Genomic DNA, 22385 nt, shown 5'->3' on the forward strand with positions numbered 1-22385 from the left:
TAAACCTTTCCTAGGCTAGTTGGCTCCTCCACCTTACCCATAATACTATACAAAGAACTGCCCTTCAAGACCCTCTCAGTCTTGTTTGCCATGCATTGGGAAGATCACCTCTCTAAAATGGCCCCAGGCTACTTTAGAGTTTTTTTTCTTACTGTGAGGGGGATGTTATTGATTTCAGTTTTGTCTAAGTCTGCCTTTATTCATTTAAATTTCAGCTGTAGTTTCTCCATTTTATCAGTCAATTTGTTCCATTTATTTACTGAAATTGTTAAGTGTTACTAACTTCTCTCACCTTCCAGAATTTTTTTCACTTCACCTTATTTATTTATGTTTAGTAATTTTCCTAGTATACTGTTATGAAATTTAGCCAGTTTGTTCTGTCATAAAAATGTGTTCAGTCTTTCCATTCTGTGAGTGTTCGGCTCAGTAATGTTCCTTTTGCTGTGTGACAGTTTTTCTTGACTGTCCCTTTATTCTTGCTGTGTTTTTTTGTTTGTTCATGCCTACATTATGGATGATAAAAAATTAAAAAAGTTAAGAGTGTGGTAAAAAGATTCCTCCTCAGGACAAACATACCATTTGTTTTGTTTGTTTAGGTGCAGCATACTTTCTCAAAAATGTGGTATCTGTGGACCTTTTCAACCATCCATTAATGAAGAAAAGAAGGGCAGGTTTACTTTAGAAAAGCTGAAAGTTATTTCAGTGTCTCTAACTGTTGATGCTTTGACTTTTAGCCATAGTTTGATGTTAGTGACTTTCATCCCAGGGACTCAGTTTGTTTGTGCTAAATCCACAAAGGGCTTAAAATACAAGTCTGACAAACCTGACATAGATCAATCAAATGATTACTCTCCATGGCCTGCCCTAAAAAATTCTAGACCTGAGAAAGCTGCCTCTATGTCTAGTCTTTCTGGTGTACCAAAACTTCCAGTCATAGTTTCTGAAAATTCTGCAGTCAATCATTCCCTAGGCTGATATTGTGTCTTTTTTATCTGAAGTAGGTGTCAGAAAAATATTTGCTACCACTAGCTCTTCTTTCAGGTCCTTTAGGTCTCTTCATAGCAGCACCATTAAACAAGAATACAGAAGGCTGGTGTGGGTATTTTTGAGCCCCAGTACATATGATCTCAGGCTCCCATTCCACTAATATTAGGTCAATTAGAAGCCCTTCATCTTAGCCAAGCAAAGCTGTGCTATTGTCCTGGATGTCCTCATCAGGCCATTACAGGCTGTTGTTTATGTGATCTCAATTCTGACAGGCATTGAAGATAATGGCAAGTGAGACTTTTGTGTCGACTGTGGTCTTAATGATGGGACTCCAGACTTTAATGTTGATTCCATTGACATTGACTCTGCCATTGACTTTGTCCTTGAAACCAAAGCTATTAGAGTCTAGGGATTTTCAGCCCCTAAGCTCAAACTCTTTTGTGTTTGGCTTTTATGTCAACATTGACTTTTTTATGGCTGACCTTGCCATCACTGAATTTGGCCTTTCAGCTTTCTACACTGATGACTTTGACACTAACCTCAGGTTTTCCAGTTTCTGAGCCTCCTTGGACTCTCATAGTTGAATTCAGGATTAACCTATTCTGCCTCAACATCAGCCATGATACATTCTGGCCTCAACCATTTGGAGGCAATGTTACTAGCTTGGGGGTGATGCCAGTGTTGACTTTGATGCCTCTAATGCAGACTCAACTGCATTTGCCTCTCTGGGTGCATGCACTTGCATTTGCCCTAGCTAGAGATATACATTTGTCTGGTAACTCTACTAGTCACCATATCTCTGGTTAGGATAGGGAGATCAGAGAGCTGCTGCATAATGCAGCTGTCACTTGTGGAGTCTTCTTCTTTCTCTTTGGATCCATCACCACTGTAAAAGGTGAAGAAGAATAAGTGTAAGAAGAAGCAGATGTACTCTGACAGGAGGCAACCATTTCAGCTGCAGACAAGGATGAGAAAGTTGATTTCCTATCATCCCCCAGATGACCCCAAGTACGGGGACATTTTGGAAATGATGAAGCCGAAAGGACAATGGTGCATTAACCCACTTCCTTCTTTTGAGTGCATCATGCATGAGATGTTCTGATCCTGTAAGACTTTTTCCCTGAGCGGTTCTCCTAGTTATCAAAATTATACAACCACTGAGCAAAATGGTAAAGGAAAGAACCTGCCACACTGGAGCTTATTATATAGATCCTTAGCAGGATTATCTAGACTTCCAAAGACTGTACTTGTTGTCATGGACTCCCAGTGTAGACTAAATTGCTGTAGCAGCTACCATTAAGAAGACTCTAAACCATGCAGCCTTACTGTTTATCAAATAAAAAGTTGTATGCATTGGACAAACTTGGAAAATGTGTTTATGTATCCTCCAACTTTTCACTTAGAGCCATGAACCTTTTGTCTCATATGCTTCATTACAGACAAAAATGGCTGGTGAAAGAATCCAGTTGCTGTAAAGGTTGCAAGACTGGTACTTGAAGTTCAAGCTACTGCCCAGATGTCAACTATATCTTTGAACTGCAACCTCATTATACATCTAACTTATACAACTGCAGATGTTAGAATAAGAGCATCAGATGCCAGACTTGATCTGCACCACCATGTATGGCTGCATCTCATAGATTTCCACAACATGGGTTGGTACTGTTTGCTCCATTAGTTGAGGCAGAGCTTGAGGAAGTGGAACAAGAAGGTAAAATACTTCCCACTGTCATATTAAAGATTAAAGGCTCCAAAGCTTGTTCTCTAAAATGCAGAAGAGTTTGCACCAGCTTTGGTTTCAGTTCGGTCAACTGCAAGACAGTAGCAGAGGTCCTTGGAGGCGTTGATGAGGACACAGCAACTTCCTTATTGGCTACCAATTCAAAGGTAATAATAATCAGGAAGATAACTGGGTATACTATGAACCTTCTTCATATGGACAACACACTAATCCCTCGGGAATCTTAGAGAACATGAAGTGATCGAGGATGCCACCCAGATACTGAAATTCTCTGAATGCATTCTGGACACTCTGTCTCTCATGGCATTTCTGCCCTTTGACAAGATTCTGTCTGTACATAGTATTGTAACTCAAGTCCTCTGAACACATACAGTTTCAGTTTCTGTCTGTCTCAAGAGCTTGAGTATTATGACAGTCACAATGTACATGGTTGAATCACTTCTCAGTCCTCATGTTTCTTCCAGTTAAGAATTTCAAAGCCTGCAAGAAACATTTGAACAAACAATGTCACATAAATGAACATTATTGTGGGCAGACCATTTTTTAGCTCCCATTTGACATATTGTTATTACCACCGATGTCCTTCCGTTAGCTTGTAGAGCATTTTTAAGAGGAGATATTCTAAGGAGTATGGTTACAGACAAAGGACATTCTGCAGATCAGTATAATCTAGAAACTGTGGCTTTTCCTTTTCACTTTATAGATATTCTATGGCTCACTTCTGTAAGGTGTTGCTGTCATCTACATCCATGTCATTGGAAGTACTTTGGTATGTGAACAAGCAGAGAAGAATACAGCACTATCCATTTTTGCTGTGACATTGTGTAAGAAGAAGAATGTCTATGCCTATTAATCACTTTCTGACAGCCAGTCACATCTTGGGAAAAGACAGTTCATTAGTAGCAGATTACCTCACTTGTTGCTTACTAATGGTGATCTCTCATCCAGTCTGCAATACAGAAACTAGTCTGTCACTGGGAAAGCCTTGATATGACCTGTTTGCTTCCATAAGTGCCAAATGTAGCTACTTCATTTCCTTTACTCATTGTGAAAACCTTCTAAAGCTGCATTCTTTTAGAAATGGTCTCCTTTACAGATTTACCCCCGTTTCCCCTTATTCCCAAGAATTTTCAGAAGACAAAGTGATCAAAGTCATCATAACTCTTTACTGGACCCAGTAAGCTCGGTCCCCTCTGCTTTGGCTTCATCTCCTGGAGAAGCCAATACATCAAGGGACAATCAGTACCCTTCTGACTCTCATTAATGAAGCATCACCCAAACCTTTGCTTCCTTTTGCTAACCACACTGTTTCTGCAATTCAGTTTATGGCCAATGACCCTTCTTACTCAGACTTGGTGGCCCATATCCTGATATTTTCCCAGAGGCCAAATACCAAGGAAGTTTATAAAAGTAAATTGGCTTGTATTTCTGTATGTGGTACAGCCAAAGGATTGGATTCTTGTTCTGCTCATTTCCTGCCATACTGATTACCTGTCATATATTTTGATAGTTTACATTATTTATTATTAAGGTACATTTAGCAGTCATTTCCAGTTTCCATCAGAGTGTTGTTCCTTTGTCTCTGGCTTCATTAACAGCTTGTAAACCTTTCTTAAGGGATAACTTTCTCTTATATCTGCCCTCAGGATTCCTCTCTTTGCATGGTGACTGTGCTTCGTGTTCCAGAGATCAACTCTTCCTCCCTCTGAACCAGCTAATGAAACTGTTGAAGTTTGCGTCTTGGAAGATTCCGTTTCTGATAGTCACTGCTTCTGCAACAGGAACTTCTGAATTCTAGGCCTTATGTATCCGGCCTTACTCAGTTTTCATAAAGGTTTCATTCTGTCTCTCCAATCCAACTGATGGGTGCTGAGCTGCCTTTCTGATCTTATTTGCCCTATCTAAAGTTCCAAGCCTAAAGCTCATTTTAGATCTTTCCCCTCCCATAATCCCCTTGGGTCCTAGTCTCCTCAAACCTCATTTGCTTCCATCTTGATTGGATGAGCAACCTAGCTACGGCTAAATGCTCTTTACATTTTTGTATCTGTTTTGTCTTTTTTTAACCAGCTTCGGTTAAATTATTATATCATTTGAGATTCTTGCTCTGCAGCTAATCTTTTTAGCTTAATTTTTGCTTAATTTATTTTTTCTCATTATTTCTGTCTTTAAGGCTTAGGCCCAATGGCTTCTGACTGTAAAAAAATAGTTATGATATTATTGCTAGGTTTTCCTGATTACTTGTTAATTTTGCTGTTTGCATTATTGTATTACATTATTGCAGTTTTCTGATTTATCTCTAGCTTGTTGTAGTAATGGATAAGCATGATAAGCTTCCTGAGAAGAACTTTTGCAAATGTGCCAAATATGTTCTTAATATTTTGCTCCAGGAGGACATCTATAAGTTCTGTTTGGTGTGCCAAAGGTCAGGACATCTTACTACAGACAGTTCTATATATAATGCCATTGGTCCTAGATCTACTGGAGACCATCAAAATAAATTAATTCTGATGGGATTCCATCCTCAGCTCCATCTTCAAATAAATTAAACAAGGTTAAGGCCAGAAAACAAGAGAGCACTGTTTTTTCTTTGACACTGAAGGTGCCCAAGCTAGATTCAGAATCTCTGACATCTACAGCAAAGGAAGCTCAGAGACCTTCTCTACTGTTACACCCTATCACTGTAATCATAAATAAGTCTCCCAGCATACTGCCAGTAGCCAGTTCAGAAAACAAATTACCTTGTCTTATGTCTAGGCCACCTTCTACTTCCTCACTCTGGTATGTCAGGCCTTTCTGAAGGGTCAGTGATTTAGATTATTAAAGCTTGATGAAAGCCTTTATCAATACAGATTGAAATGGATGCCATCCTATCCCCATTGTTTCTAGGGTGGACTGGGCTTGCCCTTCCTCCCCTTTACTGGCTCCTTCCCTGATCTGGGCTGTGGAACCAGTGGCTTGGGACCCTAGTCACCCCATGAAGCCTGTGTGTCTGGAGCTGAATCCCTCCACCTCTGTTATTTTTCATCCAGTTCACTTGACACTGAGACATTCAATGTCAAGTGAATCTTGGGTGAATGCTTCAACCAGAGTGTTTGGCTCAATAGTCAGCATCATGTAGTGTTAGAGACCTTAGCCTTTGAAGCCTTGGCACTCATCTCTTCCCTGAGGCCATGCAGATCTTTGTTGTAGAGATATTCTTTCCTCTGTGCCACTTACATTGACTTCAGTGATCTCAGACATGGTGCTGAGGTGGGTCTCTCTGGTACCAGTTGATCTTGGAATAGCCTTTGAAGTTATGGAGAGAACAATTGCTTTTCCAATGAGAACTTTGACACATCTCTAATGGTGCTGGCTCCAGCCCAAAACACCCCGCAGACATACCTCTCAACTGTACAGAGTTTCACAGACTGTCCAGATTATTGCCTCATATTTTTGGTCAGTTTTTCATAAAATTGTGGCTTTCTGGCAAATCAGTGGCAAATCATTAAAGACTGAAGTTAGAAAAAAAATGACAGACATTTCAGTTTCAGATGTCACATCCTTCAGAAAATTCATGCTAATGCAAAAGCTGTTATTCTGTCAGCTTTCTACATTTGTAAGAGCAATAGTTAAAAATTGTCTCTCTTTTTAGTCCTTTGTCCTACTTTTTTATTGCTTTGTCCAGATTTCCTGCTCTAAGGGTTGAGAGGTATGCCTGCAGCCTGTGGCTAAGTTCCTTCATGAAACTTGCTATGGACAAGGTAGAGATGATAATCTCAAACAGCCTGCACAGTCTGAGACATCTGAAGAGATTGATTCTTCCCTCTGACTTTCCTAGAAATAAGACATTTGAGAGCAGGCACGTAGCCTCCCAAGTGGACTCTCACCTTTAAGAGGGCCCCTGAGGATGCCACCTTCAGCAAAATCCTAAAACTAATGAGACATAGGGATTCTGGGTCACAGACCCACTTTCTCAGGATGAGAAAGTGTTGTTTGAGGCCTATTGCTCTGTACCTTCTGCTGACTGGATGGTCCCTTCTGCCAACCATCTCATGGATTTGGCCACCAGGAGAGCATAGCAGGATCCAAAATTCCTTGGACCAAATTTCCAGAAAACCAGAAAACATTCTCCAGCCTCCAAAGCATAGAGAGTACTGGTTCAAGGGCCCTCTTTTGGACTCCTTGATTGCAACAGCAGCCATTAAGTATGAGCTTTCTGATGAACCAGCAGCTTTCCATCCACTCAATAGGGAGTCATGGGCAATGGACAAAATGGAGAAGCATGCTTATACCTCTGACACCTTTGCCTCAAGGATGTTAAATTATACTACTCATATGAACTGCTTCCTAGGGGATCTAGCAGAATAGGCTTTAGAATGAATCATAAGGGTTCCAAATCCTTATGGTTTAAGAAAATCCTGAGTCAACCCTTTGACTCTTCCTCAGACAGGGGCAGCCATGGCAGAGGTGGTCCCTTCAATGAACACCAACCCAGAGGTCATGGAAGAATGCAGAACAAGGGATTTGAAGGCTCATTTCAGACAAATAGAATCAGCATCTCAGATGGTTTACTTAACTGCTCCCCTCTGGAGTCAGTCAGGGGCCTTCTCTTTTTTCCCCTCTTTCTATCCCTCTCTGCCTTCACTTAGGACTCTTAGGTAAGTGAGATAATATCTAGAGTTTATAAATTGCCCTTTTCCCATTTACCACCGTATCAAACTCATCTACTTCCAGACATTCTACCCAGCTAACAGAACAGTGGCCAAAAGAGACGTCTTCTGTGTTTTTGAAGAAAGGGCAATCCATATGGTCCCACCAGACCAGAGAGGATCTTGAATCTATTCGAGACTGTTTTTACTGACCAAGAAAAACAAGGACCTCAGGCCCAATCTAGACCTCATCAGACTAAATTTGTGCATTAAAAAGACCCCCTTCAGAATGGTTACAGTGTAGTCAATCTTGCCATGTGTACAAGCAACTATTTATTTATTCATTTATTAATTTATTGACATTTGATTACTGGGAAAGTCAGACTGGGTAGAAGCCCATTTTTAGCAAAGGCCCAGAGAGAAAAGCTCCAAATTATTATAAAATATTTTAAGACAATAATTTTGCAATATTCAGAAATAAAACAAAAACATCTGCTGTTTAAATAATTATAACAAATTAGTGATAATATAAAAACATTGGTTAAGAATCTATACAAGTTATATGACAATTGTTTAATATTTATAGAAATTGGATATGCTAGATAGATCTCCAGGATGCCTTCCTCTATATCAAGTTAGCCAATACATCCAAGAGATTTTTACACTTCCAGCTAGGAGCCAATTATTATCAGTTCAGAGCCCTGCCCTTTCATCTCACCACAGCCTCCCTGGGTGTTTACCAAGTGCAAGGCAGTAGTCACAGCCCACCAGTGATTCAAGGAGAACTAAATGTTCCCTCACCTGGATGATTGGCTCCTCACTGCTAAAATCAAGGGATCCCTTATCAAAGACAGAGTGTTTTTGCTACACTTCTGCTTATACTTAGGTATTTATATAAACTATTAAAAAGCCCAGTCTACACAGTTCATACTTTTTATCGGATGCCATGTGGATACAACATGTATAACCAGTCTACCTTTAAAAAGAACATACTTAGCTCTATTCTACATTTCTTGACCTACCTATATCCTCCAACAGTCTTGCTACCTCAGGTTCTAGGTCTTACAGCATCTCCTGTCATCATTCCCCACAAGCATTATCACATGCACATTTTACAATGACTATCAAGAATCCAGTAGTCCCAAATGTCAGACCATCTGACTACACCAGGAATGTAGACACAGTTGTGCCTGCTAGACTTTTTTAAATGGTGGCTCAGTTGTCCCACAGTTTCAGAAGAGAGACCATTTGTTCTTTCTCCTCCAACAGCAACAATCACCACAGACACCTCTTCCTTAGGGTGGAGGGCATTTCAGGGTGAATACAATAATTGTTTGTATTCTTGTATATATGTTACCTGTTGTTTGTAATGCAAAGTTTCCTTTGCTTTTACCTGTTATTTGAAATGCAAAGTTCCTTTATGTATGCTACCTGCTGTTTGTAATGCAAAGTTTCTTTATTTGAAATGCAAAGTCTCTTTATGTATGCTACCTGCTGTTTGTAATGCAAAGTTTCTTTATTTGAAATGCAAAGTCTCTTTATGTATGCTACCTGCTGTTTGTAATGCAAATTTTCTTTATTACTATTCATGTAACTAAACTATGTGTTGTGGAGCTTTTCTCCTCGGGCCTCCATTGAAAACGGGCTCCCTGAGCCCAGTGGACCTCCCCGGTCATCAAACTAGAATAATTAATAAATAAATAAATAAATAACATGGAACTCGATGGAGTCCAGTCTTCACACAAGCATCCTGGAAATGAAAGTGGCCTCCTAGCATTACAGGAATTTCAGGACCTCCATTCTCTGGAGGTGATCTCGATCCAAACAGACAACCTGTCAGTAGTATGTTATTTGAACAAGTAAGGAAGAAGCAAGTCTTACTCCCTCTAATTATGAGGTTCTTGCAGTAGGTGATTGCTTTGCATTACTTTCTCATAGCAACACTCATCTTGTGGACAAGCTGAGCAGACCTATTCTAATGTCCCATGAGTGGTCTCTCAATCAAGAGGTGCTTCATTAAATTTTTGACTGCTGGAACCAGCCTTGCTGTGATTTGTTTGCTTCCCTGATTAACACCAAATGTAGCAGGTACTTTGCCATATTTCCACTGGAAAGATAGTCATCAAGAGAGATGCTCTTGTCAGACAGTGGTCTCTGGTCTCCTTTATGAATTTCCCCTCTGGCTCTGATATTCAAATTTCTACAGAAAGCAGCAGCATGCAAAGCCAGGGTGATCCTCATTGCCCCTTGCTGGACATGAACATATGGTTTATTTTGCTCAGGCCTCAACTGGTGAAGCTCCCTTCGCTTCCAGATCCCCACTTGCTTCTCCTGTCTCACCCATCCAGTCAGCTTCACCTGGACTTACTGAACCTGAAATTATCCACATGATTCCTGAAGTTCACCTAGTGGGCCAAAGACCTGTTGCTATCCCAGAAAGTAATTTGTATTATTTATGCCTCACAGAAGGAATCAACCTGTTGTACAAAGACAAATAGACATGTTTCTTTTTATTTTCTTAGTTTCTGCTCCAGGAATTCTGAAATTTCTCCCAGAATTGTTTGGTCAGGGATCCAGTTATTGCACAATAAAAGTACAGTTGGCTTCTATTTCTCATTATCTTTGTGGCACTGATACTTATTCCATTTCCTCCCACAAATGATGTAAGGCATTTTTAAAAGGAACCATTATTCTTCATTCCCCTAGAAAATACTCTTTTCTGCCCTGGGACCTCAGTTTTGTATTAGAAGCATTGACTAGAGTCCCTTTGAACCAGGTTCTTTGGCACAACTAAAATTTTCTGGTGACAATAACATCTGTAAAAAGGGTTTCAGAGCTGCAGGCCTTGACCACTTGTACCCAGTGTTTAATTTTTCACAAGGACACAGTTTCTCTTAGGGACTAACCCTTATTTGTTTCAAAGGTTGCCACAGAAATTCATTTGACCCAGCCCATACAGCTACCTGTTTTCTTTCCCAACCATTTTTACAGGGGAAAGTATGTTCTTCATACCTTAAATGTTCAGTAGTCAGCTCAGATTCTTTCTTCATAGGAGCAAACCCTTTAGAAAAGATGATCAGCTATTTGTCTGATTCATTCCCAGTAGACTGGGTCTAAAACTTACAAAATTATCCCTTTCCATGTGGCTATCTTTTGTATTTCATTTGCATATTCTTCACAAAATAAATCAGTTTCAAACAAGCCAAAGAAACATTCCAGTAGACCACTCACTCTATCCACTGCCATTTTCAGAAACTCTTCTTTGGATAAAATTTGCTCTGCAGAAACTTGGTATGCACATACCTTTTTAAAACATTAAAAGACAGATTTATTGTTCAAATCTAGGACATCCTCTAAAGCAACAGTTTTGAAAGGTATCTGTCATGATGCCACCCAGATGATCCTGGAGCCCGAGATTCTGTCCCGTCAGTCATATCAGTTGGACAGCACAATAAGGATATGGAATTTATGCATTTACCATTAACACTGGATCCTTCTCATCCTATTCTGTCTGCTACAATATCCCACTCTCCATCCCATTGCCAAATTGCCATTGTACTGAGGCCCTGACAGACCATCATTAAGCTATTCTGCCTGTTTTTTTCTTTTCCATTGTATTCATGGTCTTCCATTAATAGCAAACTCAATCTGAGGAGAGTAGGGCCCATGGGGATTATGAGAGGGAAAGATCTTAAAAAGCTTAAGGCTTGGAGCTTTACATAGGCTGGATCAGATCTGATTTGTGGCTGGGTATCCATCAGTTGTAACAGACAAACTAGAATAAAAAGGATCCAGCATTATGGTAAGTATATAACTTCCATTTTTCCATTTTCACACAAGAACCTGTGCATTCTACAGTTCCACTAACAGTGCCATTCACATTATATTTTTGAAACCAGAATTTGAAAGTTTTCAGATAAGCTTCTAGGCATCGTCAATAATATTGGTGGTTGCAGTGAGGACATCTCAAGCTAAAAATGAAAAAATGCAGCTGAAGGAATGATGGTTCAGCAGTATTAAGACCAAAAATGGGAAAAGAAAATTTTCAGTGTACAGGAGTGTGATTCGAAACAAAAAAACTAATGTAAGAAACAAGAATGTAATACTACTCATTTCATCATTCATAATGTGAAATTGTGAAAATCTGAACTGTAAGCATTCATTTTTTTTTTTATCAAAGATTGAAAAAGAAAAACAAGACATGCTTGTCATTGCACATGGTTATGATATTCTGTTGGTGTCTTTGAATTGGAGGAATTTGCAGCCTGAAGAAAACAGCTATAGAGGGTCCAAACTTTGTTGCACAATTTAAAAACAGCCTTTAATGTAGTACAACTTTAGATGTTCATCATATTTCTGATGTCCAGATAATATCCCACTGAACTGCCACCAAATAATGTGACATCCCTTACTATCCTGGTTCAATAACTAAGGAGCTTCAATCCTCACTGCTGACTCCAATGTGAGACTGTCACTTAAAAAGGAATAATATTTCACACTTTTCCTCTAAGAGCACAACAGGAACATGCTTATAGCATGGGACTGGACTGTATACTTCTGTCCACCCTTAATGTAACTCCTTATTGCACACTTCATTGCAATGTGTCCCAGTTTAAGACTTCTAATACACTTACACGTAAATAGATTCAATCCCATACATCCAAACACTTCTGGGAAAGCCTGACACATATTTCTAGCTGTGTCCCTTACCCAAAATAATACAGTAATGCTGCCACCAATCAGAGCGTCTTCATGGGCTTTAAAGGGGTGTCCAATTAAGAAAATTAAATATTAAAACAAATGATATCAAATGACCTAAGCAGCCAGGCTTTTGAAGTGGCCTTGGAAGTTATCAAGGCAAGTATAAGCACTCTCAAATCACTAAAGAAAAACACTGATTGTCTAGCCACAATGTAAGTTAATAAAAATATTTAATATTAAGCAAAATGATTATAAATATAAAACAAAATTTCCCAATAAACAAACAGAGCTCAATCACCAGAAAAATGAAATCAATACTGTAGGATAGAAATCCAACATTCAGAAAAACTCTAACTGATCAGTTATAATTTTCCTATCTGACTAAAGAACATGGTCCTTGATCTAAATTAAATTTCTACAACAGAGCAAAGGCAGGCTTACAGTTCTTGATGAGTCCTTTTGGGCATCCACTGCACAGTAAATCTGTGATAACTGACAAATGACAGCTGTAACTGACTACTGACAGCTAACTGTCTTCAGCAGGTTCTTTTATAGACTGGTCTAACTGTCACAGCTATTCTGCATCTAATTTTAATTTCATATTTTGAAAATCAACTAACAGCTGTTTTCTAAAAGTTCCTTCCTGTCTTTCAGCTTCTGACAGTAACACATAGCAACTGTCAACATTCTGATGACATCATCTGCAGATCACTGAATCCTAGACAGTTTGCTTTTAGAACCTCTCTTCACAAGCACGCGGAGTTAGAAATGTAAAAGGGTACCGTTCATGTCTTTAAAAACATTCTGTGCAAATGTATCATAAATCAACATGTAAGAACTTATTTACAATATCATAGCTAGTCATGCTGGCATATAATACACAGGTTAATCTGAAATTATAAACAGAAACTCAGCCAGACATGCTAGCACAAATAACAGTGTTTAATTTCTTCAAAATATTCATAGGTTTATAGGTTAGTACTAGGCTAGCTGCCCTAGCATGGCCATTTTAAGCCTTGCCAGTTGCCCTTTTTGTGCTTGAAATAACCTATCCCATTTGGTTATGGCCTCACCCATCTTATGATTGATAATGATTGATGTTACAGAAGAGGTTTAAATCCCTAGACTGAGTATTTAATTTGACTTGTTGATGTGCTGCAAATCCATCAGTAATAAGATAGAAGATGCCTTCTATGCCAGACACAGGACACCTCTTAGCAGTCAGAGTCACAGATACAGAGTGTAGTAACAGGGCTTTGAGTTGGTCCATGTAGGACATATTGTTAAGCCTCGGATCCTTTTAGTAAGGTATTTCTGTAGGCATTCAAGTTATTGCATTTGTCTGGACAGGTATATGTCAAAGGGCCATTATATTCAATGATTGGCTTAATGAGGATTGAGTAAAGGGGGGCAATGACATCTTATATCTAGACACAGTCCCTTTGTTTATAAGCTGTGAAATATAGAAGGACTTTCTTTCAACAATTGACACACATTGGCCAAAAGTTAGGTCCCTGTACACACAAGTTCCCAAATCCTGAACAACTGGGTCATATCTTAGGGGTGTATTGTCAATGTGGTAGTTCCCTGGGGTATATGACCACCCAAAGGATATAATATTGCAATGTTAAGTTGTCTATCTCGCCTTCATTCTTGCTGGATGGGTTCGGAGCCGACCTCGGCTCCGACTCGGCCACTCTAAAAGCTCGAGAGTTGGTTCCACCGGCTCGAGGCTCCCCTTATATCCCACAATGCTAGGCGAGAGTTACCTCAGATCTCGTTTGCCGCTACAGCTATCGAGGTTGGTTTTCTACCGGTTCTTGGTAAGTGACTTTTTCTTGTGTAATTTAGTCTATTAAAACCCCTTTAATTTTAATATTTTTACTTATTTCCCTTAGTTTAGAGAAATTTTTATCCCCTTCTAAAAAATTCCCGTTTTTTTCCCTCAAGAACTTTAGGTTCTTCCCTTGGGCCTATTGGCCTTTTCTCTTTCCCTAGGGAGTGTGTGTATTATTTTTTATTTTAAAAAAACCTAGTTAGTGGTTTTATTATAATTTAAACTTGACAGGGTGTAATTAGTGTGTTTGTGTGTGTGTTTGATTACACCTTTTAAAAATGTCTAAGGAAGCAAAGGTCTCCGGATTCAAGAAGTGTGATGCGTGCTGTCAGAAAATGTCTCTGACAGACGCTTACACTTCTTGTGTCTACTGTCTGGGACCTTTGCACCTGCAGGACTCCTGTGCTGTGTGCCATGGCTTCAGCCCCAGGGTCCTGCAGGAAAGAAAAAATAAATTGATCTTAAGGGGCTTACTCAAGCCAGAGGATTCCCTTTCTGTTTCTACTGGGAAGCCCTCTAAGGCATCTAGGTCTTCGGCTCCGACAACTGAGCCGAGACCTAAGGTTTCTAAACCTCTGCCTACATCGGCTCCGGCTGGAGCCGATGAGTCTCAGTCCACAGTTTCTGTGGTTCCCTCGGCTCCGGCCAGAGCCGAGGTATTAGAAGTTCCCGTGTCGGCTCCGACCAGACCTTCGGAGCCGACAACTAGGAAGAGGTCCAGGTCACCATCTCTTGGCTCCGTTCATTCGGCTCCAGGATCTCCCCTGCTGTCTGAACGGAGCCAGAGATCTCACTCCTCTAGGTCATCGAGGCTGTCGGATCATGACCTTCAGAGGGTAGTGAGTCGACTTCTTAAGTCCGAGGCACTGGCCCAGATGCTTCAGAGCCCGACTCATCAGTCGATGCCTGCCCCGGTCCATCAATATATTCCTCCTTCGACTCTCTTGAGCTCGGGCCGGGTCGTCGGAACCGAGACTGTGATAGCGTCGGAGCCGATACAATTGTCTTTGGCTCCGTCGGCTCCGATTTCTTCCTTGGAAGAATCTCGGCGCCGGACTTCCCTCGTCGGCTCCGAGGGGTGAGTGGCATCGGACCCTTGTCCGACCCCCTCTCCCTCTCGGTGCTTGGCGCTGGTGAGTTCGGCTCCGACATCGACCTCGAGCCATCACTGTCGGTGCCGAGGGGTTCTTAGCTTCTCGGAGCGGGGACCTCTGGCTCTGCCTGACAGGGGTGCATTCGAGGTCATGCGGAGTGTGTTAGAGCCTGGCTCTACTCCACAGTCGGCTCCGTCCGCCCCTCCTCTACAGTGCCTCAGGTTAAGTCGACTCACTCCCTCATCCCGAACCGCAGAGAGCCAGCTCCTCAGGAACCCCTGTGGGATTTCATCCTCTTCGAGGCCTCTCCTGATTTGGCAGAAGAGCCCCTCAGAAGAGGAAGTGTAAGAGGAAACACATTGACTCACCTGAGTCCATCACGTCAGACACAGATTTGATGATTCTGAGGGTTCCCCGTTCCCCTTCTGAAGATGTCTCATTTGCAGACATTCTGGAGATCCTGAAACAGAGGCGAAATTGGCCAGCCCTCAACCCTTCGGAGGACGAATCTGTGTATCTTGAGCCGTTTGGCTCTCGTCCTTCCACCTCCTGGGTGTGCCGCCCCTTTGGCCCCCTCATGCAGGTGGTTGCTAAGATGGCATGGACGGCTCCTGATTCAGTGGACCCCACCCCCAGGGGTCCCTCCAAGTTCATAACGCACCAGCAGACAAACAGTTCTTAACAAAAGGAGTTTCTGTGGATGCTATGGTGGTAGCTGCTGCCACTAAGAAGGAGCTAGCTGATCCTTCAGTACCTGTCCATCCACCTAACAAGGAATCTAGGTCCATGGACAGGTACGGGAAGCGGATGTTCTCGTCAGCGACATTTACCATGCGTTCGCTGAACTACCTGTGCCATTTTACTCGTCTTCAAAGGGACTTGATCAAGGAAGCGAGTGAAATGTTAAAGGACCCTACAGCTGCGGGTTTCCAAGATAAGATGAACACGCAGTTGGCTACCCTTAACTCCATAACCAACTCCTCCATGCCTTCTGTCTTACGCGGCTGATGGAGCGAGCAGAGCCACAGGGACAGGTGTGGCCTTACGTAGGCATGCCTGGATGCGGCTATGCAATTTTGCAGACCCCTTCAAGACGTCTTTCACTAACTCCCCGTTTGATGGATCATCTCTCTTTGGTCCTCAAGTGAAAGAAACCTTGACTAGGTGCGAAACTGATGGCAAGACCCTTTCTGCCGTCGGAGTCCGTTTTTCTACTCCTTCTAGGCCTTACCCCAAAGGCCAGAAAGGTGGAAAGATGTGGTTCCGTAAACAATCTCAAGGGACTTCGCCTGACGCACAGAGTCGTTTCCCCGGCAGAGGCGGGAATAACAATGGTAGACGCCGCCTAGGGGCAGGGGGTCCGCAGAACCAGGGCAATCGGGAAGCCTTCCTGACAAGCCCTTTCAGCATCCCTGAGGTGTTGCCCGGCTGCCCATCTTCGGAGGCAGTCGGGGGAAGATTGTCACTGTACCCAGAAGCCTGGCTATCCCTGACTCAAGACAAATGGGTACAGTCCATCATTTCCAAAGGCTATTCTATCCCCTTTCTTCGCATTCCAAATCAGTCAAAAATCCCTTCCAGATGTTCCACCCGCTCAAAGGGATCTAGCGGTTTTGGAGATTTCAAAACTGCTTGCAAAAGAACAATTCAGCCAGTTCCAGCAGACCAGCAAGGATCCGGAATCTACTCAAGGTTCTTTTAGTTCCAAAGAAAACAGGGACTGGAGACCAATTTTGGATCTCAGTATCTTGAACAGATCAGTCAAGAAAACAAGATTTCGGATGGTCACGCTGCAATCCATCCTTCCCTTTTGGGCAAAGGAAACTGGATGTGCTCTATAGACCTTCAGGATGCGTACTATCACATAAAAATGAACAGACGCTCCAGAAGATTCCTCCGCTTCAGGCTGGGAACCAGTCATTTTCAGTTCAGGGCCCTGCCCTTTGGTCTCACCACTGCCCCCTGGGTGTTTACCAAATGCATGGCAGTGGTAGCTTCTCACCTGAGATGACAAGGATTCCAGGTGTTTCCATATTTGGACGACTGGCTCCTCACAGCTCCCACCAAGCATCTCCTTCTGATGGCCAGGGATTACACTTTTCACATTTGTCAAAAGCTGGGTATTTCAATAAATTGCGAAAAGTCTGTTTTGTCGCCTTGTCGTACTATTACCTACATAGGCGAAATCTAGATACAGTAAACATGTCTGCGAGACTAACACATCAGAGAATAACAGACATTCACAAACTGGTATCACTCCTTTTCAACAACAACAGAATCAAAGCCAGGTTAGTTCTGAAAGTGTTGGGAATTATGGCAGCTGCCATACCTCTGCTTCCATTAGCCAGATTCCACATGCGGATCCTTCAATGGATGCTCTTTACTCAATGGTCATACCAGCAACTTCCAATGTCTCACACCATTATGATCACGCAAGTGCAAAAATCATCTTATGTGGTGGATGTCTTCCCTCAGCTCTTGTTGGGAAGACCCTTTGTTCCACCCTCCGGTTGCTACTCTGACAACGGATGCCTCCCTGATCGGGTGGGGGCATTATCAGGGCAGGACGGTCCAGGGCACATGGCAACCAAACGAATGCCACTTGCACATAAATGTTCTGGAGATGAGAGCAGTGCTTTTAGCGTTGCAAGCCCTTCAAGACTCTCTTCCCTTGGGAACAATTGCAATCCAAACAGACAATATGTCTGTAGTGTGGTACATCAACAAACAAGGCGGAACCAGGTCATACCCCCTGTGTCGAGAAGCACTCAGACTGTGGCAATGGGCGATTTCTTCTCAGCGGTTTCTGATAGCAACGCACATCCCCGGAAAGTCCAATCAAATGACTCTGTAGTGAGAGAAATTTTTCTCAAGTGGGGTCAGCCTTGCTGCGATCTTTTTGCTACTCCCCAAAACAGCAAGTGCAGAGAATATTTCACTCTATTCCCTTTACCAGGCCAACCCAGCAGAGACGCTCTAGTCCAAGTTTGGCCCCGGGGACTTCTGTATGCATTTCCTCCCTTCCCACTAATCTCTCAAGTGATACAGAAAGCTATCGCTCAGAAGGCCTCATTGATCCTCATTGCTCCTTACTGGCCTCGACAAGTGTGGTTCCCCTTTCTACATCGATTTCTTTTGGAGCGACCGTGGAATCTGGACCTAGTTCCAGATCTTTTGATCCATCAGTCGGGTCAGTTTCATCGCTCCCTCCCCTCTCTGAACCTCACTGCTTGGTTCCTCCAGTTCCAACCTTAGCCAGGCTTCCTCAATTATCTCACTCTGTTAGAGATATTTTGATAGCTTCCCATAAATCTTCCACTCGGAAGATTTATTTGAGTAAGTGGAAACGCTTCACATATTGGGCTCAAGGAAAGGACATAGATCCTTTCACTGCTTCCATCCAATTAGTCCTTGATTTTCTAGCTGAACTCTTCCATGCATGTTCATCTCCCTCTACACTTAAAGTTCAATTGGCAGCTATTTCTAACTTTCATGTGGGTATTTCTGAATCTGCCTTAATGTCCCACAAGCTTTGCAAAGCCTTTTTGAAAGGAGTTTTTCTTCTCAGACCTCCTATAAGAAATCCTCCTTCTCCTTGGGACCTAAATTTAGTTCTTGCTTCTTTGATTCTTCCCCTTTCGAACCTGCAGTCTCCTGTTCTTTAAAATTATTATCATGGAAGACTCTTTTCTGGTAGCTATTACATCAGCTAGAAGAGTTTCAGAGCTTCAAGCACTCAGCTGTCGTCCTCCTTATCTTTTGTTTCATAAGGACAGAGTATCCTTACGAACTAACCCGTCCTTTTGCCTAAGGTGGTCTCGACGTCAAATCTAAATCAAAGCATTGATCTACCTGTCTTTTTTCCAGAATACTCCAATAGGTCTGAACAAAAATTACACTGCCTGGATGTTCACCATCAATTGAGGTACTACTTGGATAGAACAAAACAATTCAGAAAATCTGATCAGCTGTTTGTCTCCTATGCGGAAAGCAGAAAGGGACTTTCAGTTTCAAAGGTATCATTATCCAGATGGCTAACATCTTTGATTTCCCTTGTATATGAAATTAGACACCAAAAGCTGCCTAATAAACCTAAGGCCCATTCCACCAGAGCCTTGGCTACTTCTTTAGCCTTCCAAGACAGACTGCCTATTGACACCATTTGTGCAGCGGCTACTTGGGCTACTCCTCACACTTTCATTTCTCATTATAAGTTGGATTTAGCTTCTAGGCATAGAGCTAACTTTGGTTCCACTGTTCTCAGGAGTCTGTTCCGTTAGGCCACCGGGACAAGGTGCTAGGACGGTCCCATCCAGCAAGAATGAAGGCGAGATAGACAACTTAACATATAGAAGTTATGTTCTTACCATAACGTTCCATGTTAGTTGTCTTCTTCTACTTCTTCTTTAAGGCCCCACCCTCCTTCCCCTGGCCTGGACAGACCTAGAGGAGTTGTGATTGTGACCTCTCTTTCTACCACCTCTTTCTTAGACATATGCTGTTGTGCATATTTCCTGGTTCAGGATGTAGGTCACCCTTCTTTCTTCCTGTTGTTAGAGGTGGACTCTGTTTACAGTTATATTGTTACTGTTATAAGCTGGGGTTAGCTTACAAATGAGATCTGAGGTAACTCTCGCCTAGCATTGTGGGATATAAGGGGAGCCTCGAGCCGGTGGAACCAACTCTCGAGCTTTTAGAGTGGCCGAGTCGGAGCCGAGGTCGGCTCCAAACCCATCCAGCAAGAAGAAGGCGAGAAGAAGACAACTAACATGGAACGTTATGGTAAGAACATAACTTCTATTTTTTGTTGCATTTAGTTTCAGACCATGATTTTGACATCAGTTATTTATTCAAGACAAAACTTCCAGCATGATGGCCAAGTCATTTGGGGATTCAGTGACTGCATGCAGTCTGCAAACTTAGTCAGCCAGAGGCCTTTGGTATTTCTTTTTCCTTCAGAAAAGTAGATGCCAAACAGGAGAGTTCCCAGCACAGAACTCTGGGAGACTTCACTGGTGACTGGTGTTTTTATGGAGGTAATTTTCCCTATTTTGATTAACTGCGTCCTATCTGTGAGTTCCTATGCCTATGTGGGGAATTGATCAAAAGCTTTGTCCAGGCTGAAGTATGTGGTGTGTACCATTTTGCCTTCATCCATTGCTTTGATGACCTTTTCAAAAAAATCCTGCCCCTGATGAATCCAAACTGAGATCATTCTAGTGCTTGCAGATTCTCTATGTTCTGATTGATTAATTCTATGATATGTCTTGCATGGCTTTGCATATGAGGCTGGTCAGGCTTATGGGTCTGTAATTGATTACGTTATTGGAAGGTCTTCCCTTATGTTCAGGAATGATTGCAGCTGTTCCTCATTCATTGGTACAAAACTTGCATGGAGGCTGAGATTGAACAGTCATTAGGGTGTGGCTAAATCATGCTTCATGCTATTTAAGATACATTCAGAGATGTTGTCAGGACCCATCAATGCAGTATTTTTAGCTTTTGATAACACTTTTAGGCCTTGGTCTTGTGTGATAGCTGAAGGTGAGACAGTTACATGTATGTCTTGAGGGACAGAGAGGGAAGAGAAGGATAAATCTATCAGCCAGTATGTAAGCTATATCTTCACCTTCAGTGTAGGTAACATTGTTCACAATCAGCTCATCACATTGGTACATTGTGCTTTTGAGATTACGAACATAACTAAAAATGCTTTGTAATTGTCTTTGGCTTGGGTAACTATATAGTGATCACTGCTGCAGTAGCCTAAGCTGTATGGGTTATATCCTGCTAAGGATATAACAGCCAGACATTTTCCAAAGCTTCAGTGCATCTTCCATGCACCCAAACTGCCAGGCAGCTCAAGCTGAGCTATATGATATATATATGTGTGTGTGTGTGTGTGGGGGGGGAGCTGCACCCCTGACACTCCCTGCAATTTAAATATACCAACTCCGAGATTGCATTACAGTGCAGAAGATGGAAATCTTCCCGGTCTCAGCCATATGAAAGGCAACTTTTTGGGATTTAGATCATTTGCAGGGAACCTACATATATATATATATATATATATATATATATATATACACACATACATATACAAACACACACATTAAGGGGTGTTTCCCAACCACATGGGATGTGGGAGGGTTGTTCCCTGTAAAAAAATGTGTATTGCCGATCATGTTTTAAAGTAATATGAATTCACATTTCTCACTGAAATTACAATTGATGAATCCATACAAATATTGTCAAGAGAGAGACTGTGAAGCTGTGGAAGTGTGTTATCAATTTGTATGGCTCTTTGAAAATGAAACATGTTGCAGCTGAATCTAGTTCTTTTCTTTCATGTGTAAATTGTTTGTGTCCCAACTTATTTTTTACAGATTACCCTTCCAAGGAATCAGGCCATAGATGCCCTAGCTTCCAGATGGCTACATGGACTCCTTTATATCCCTTTTTTTCCTTTGATGACAAAATGTATTAGGAAAGTCAAGCTTTTCAAAGACAAACATTTTTATCCTAACTTCCTTCTATTCCACACAAATCTTGTTGCCTTTGCTAAACCATTTTCTCCTGAATAATCCATTATTTCTGTGTCCTTTCAAGATATTGCCGTCTTGCTTGTCAGACAAAACCCATCACTCCCTAAAGTTGGTAGCATGTCGTCTTCAGTTTGTTTAATTGCCGCAGTCCTGCTGCCATTTCTGAGCGAGTAGTTCACATCATTTTCCTCCAGTTAGAGGCTTTCTCTTCAAATGATTTACTAAGAAAATGGTCCCATTTTTCTGTTTGGGTATCTAGAAAGTGCATAGAGTCTTAAAAAGACCTTGGTCCCTTCATATTTGTTTGAGACTTTTATGACTTGTATTCTATAAAAGTTAATTTGACTGCTTCCAGTTTTAATTAAATCCTAGACTCCTCTTTACTTGCTTCTCTTAGGTTTGAAACATTTTCCTCTAGTCTCTTTATGAAAGTCTCTTTCATGCTTACATTGATTCGGATCACATGTGCAGCACTGCTCCTTAAGAAGATGTAATTACTTGTATACCCTATGCTCCTTATTAGAAGGACTAACACCAGTGGATGAAACACTAATTTAAATTGCTTAAGTCATACCATTTTAAAGATACAGTATACGTTCTTGAAATTTGATTCATACTGGGGTACCTTGTAAGGATGCCCCCTGGAAGCCTCCTGTAGGAGATGTATCAGACAAAACTCACTGCGAGAAGGCCCTGACCCAGGGTACATTGGAGGGATTGTAGCTGTTCAGACAATGTAACCTAGTTATGAGAAAATGTAGTCTTCCAGGCTTAAAGGGTAAATACAAGGATGGAAAACTAGTTGTACAGAATCTATTACTCGTGATATTGTCATACAATTTATTAAAACAG

Source organism: Protopterus annectens, chromosome 13.part0 (genome assembly GCF_019279795.1).
Source record: "Protopterus annectens isolate FY-2018-M chromosome 13.part0, PAN1.0, whole genome shotgun sequence".
NCBI classification, from domain to species: domain Eukaryota; kingdom Metazoa; phylum Chordata; order Ceratodontiformes; family Protopteridae; genus Protopterus; species Protopterus annectens.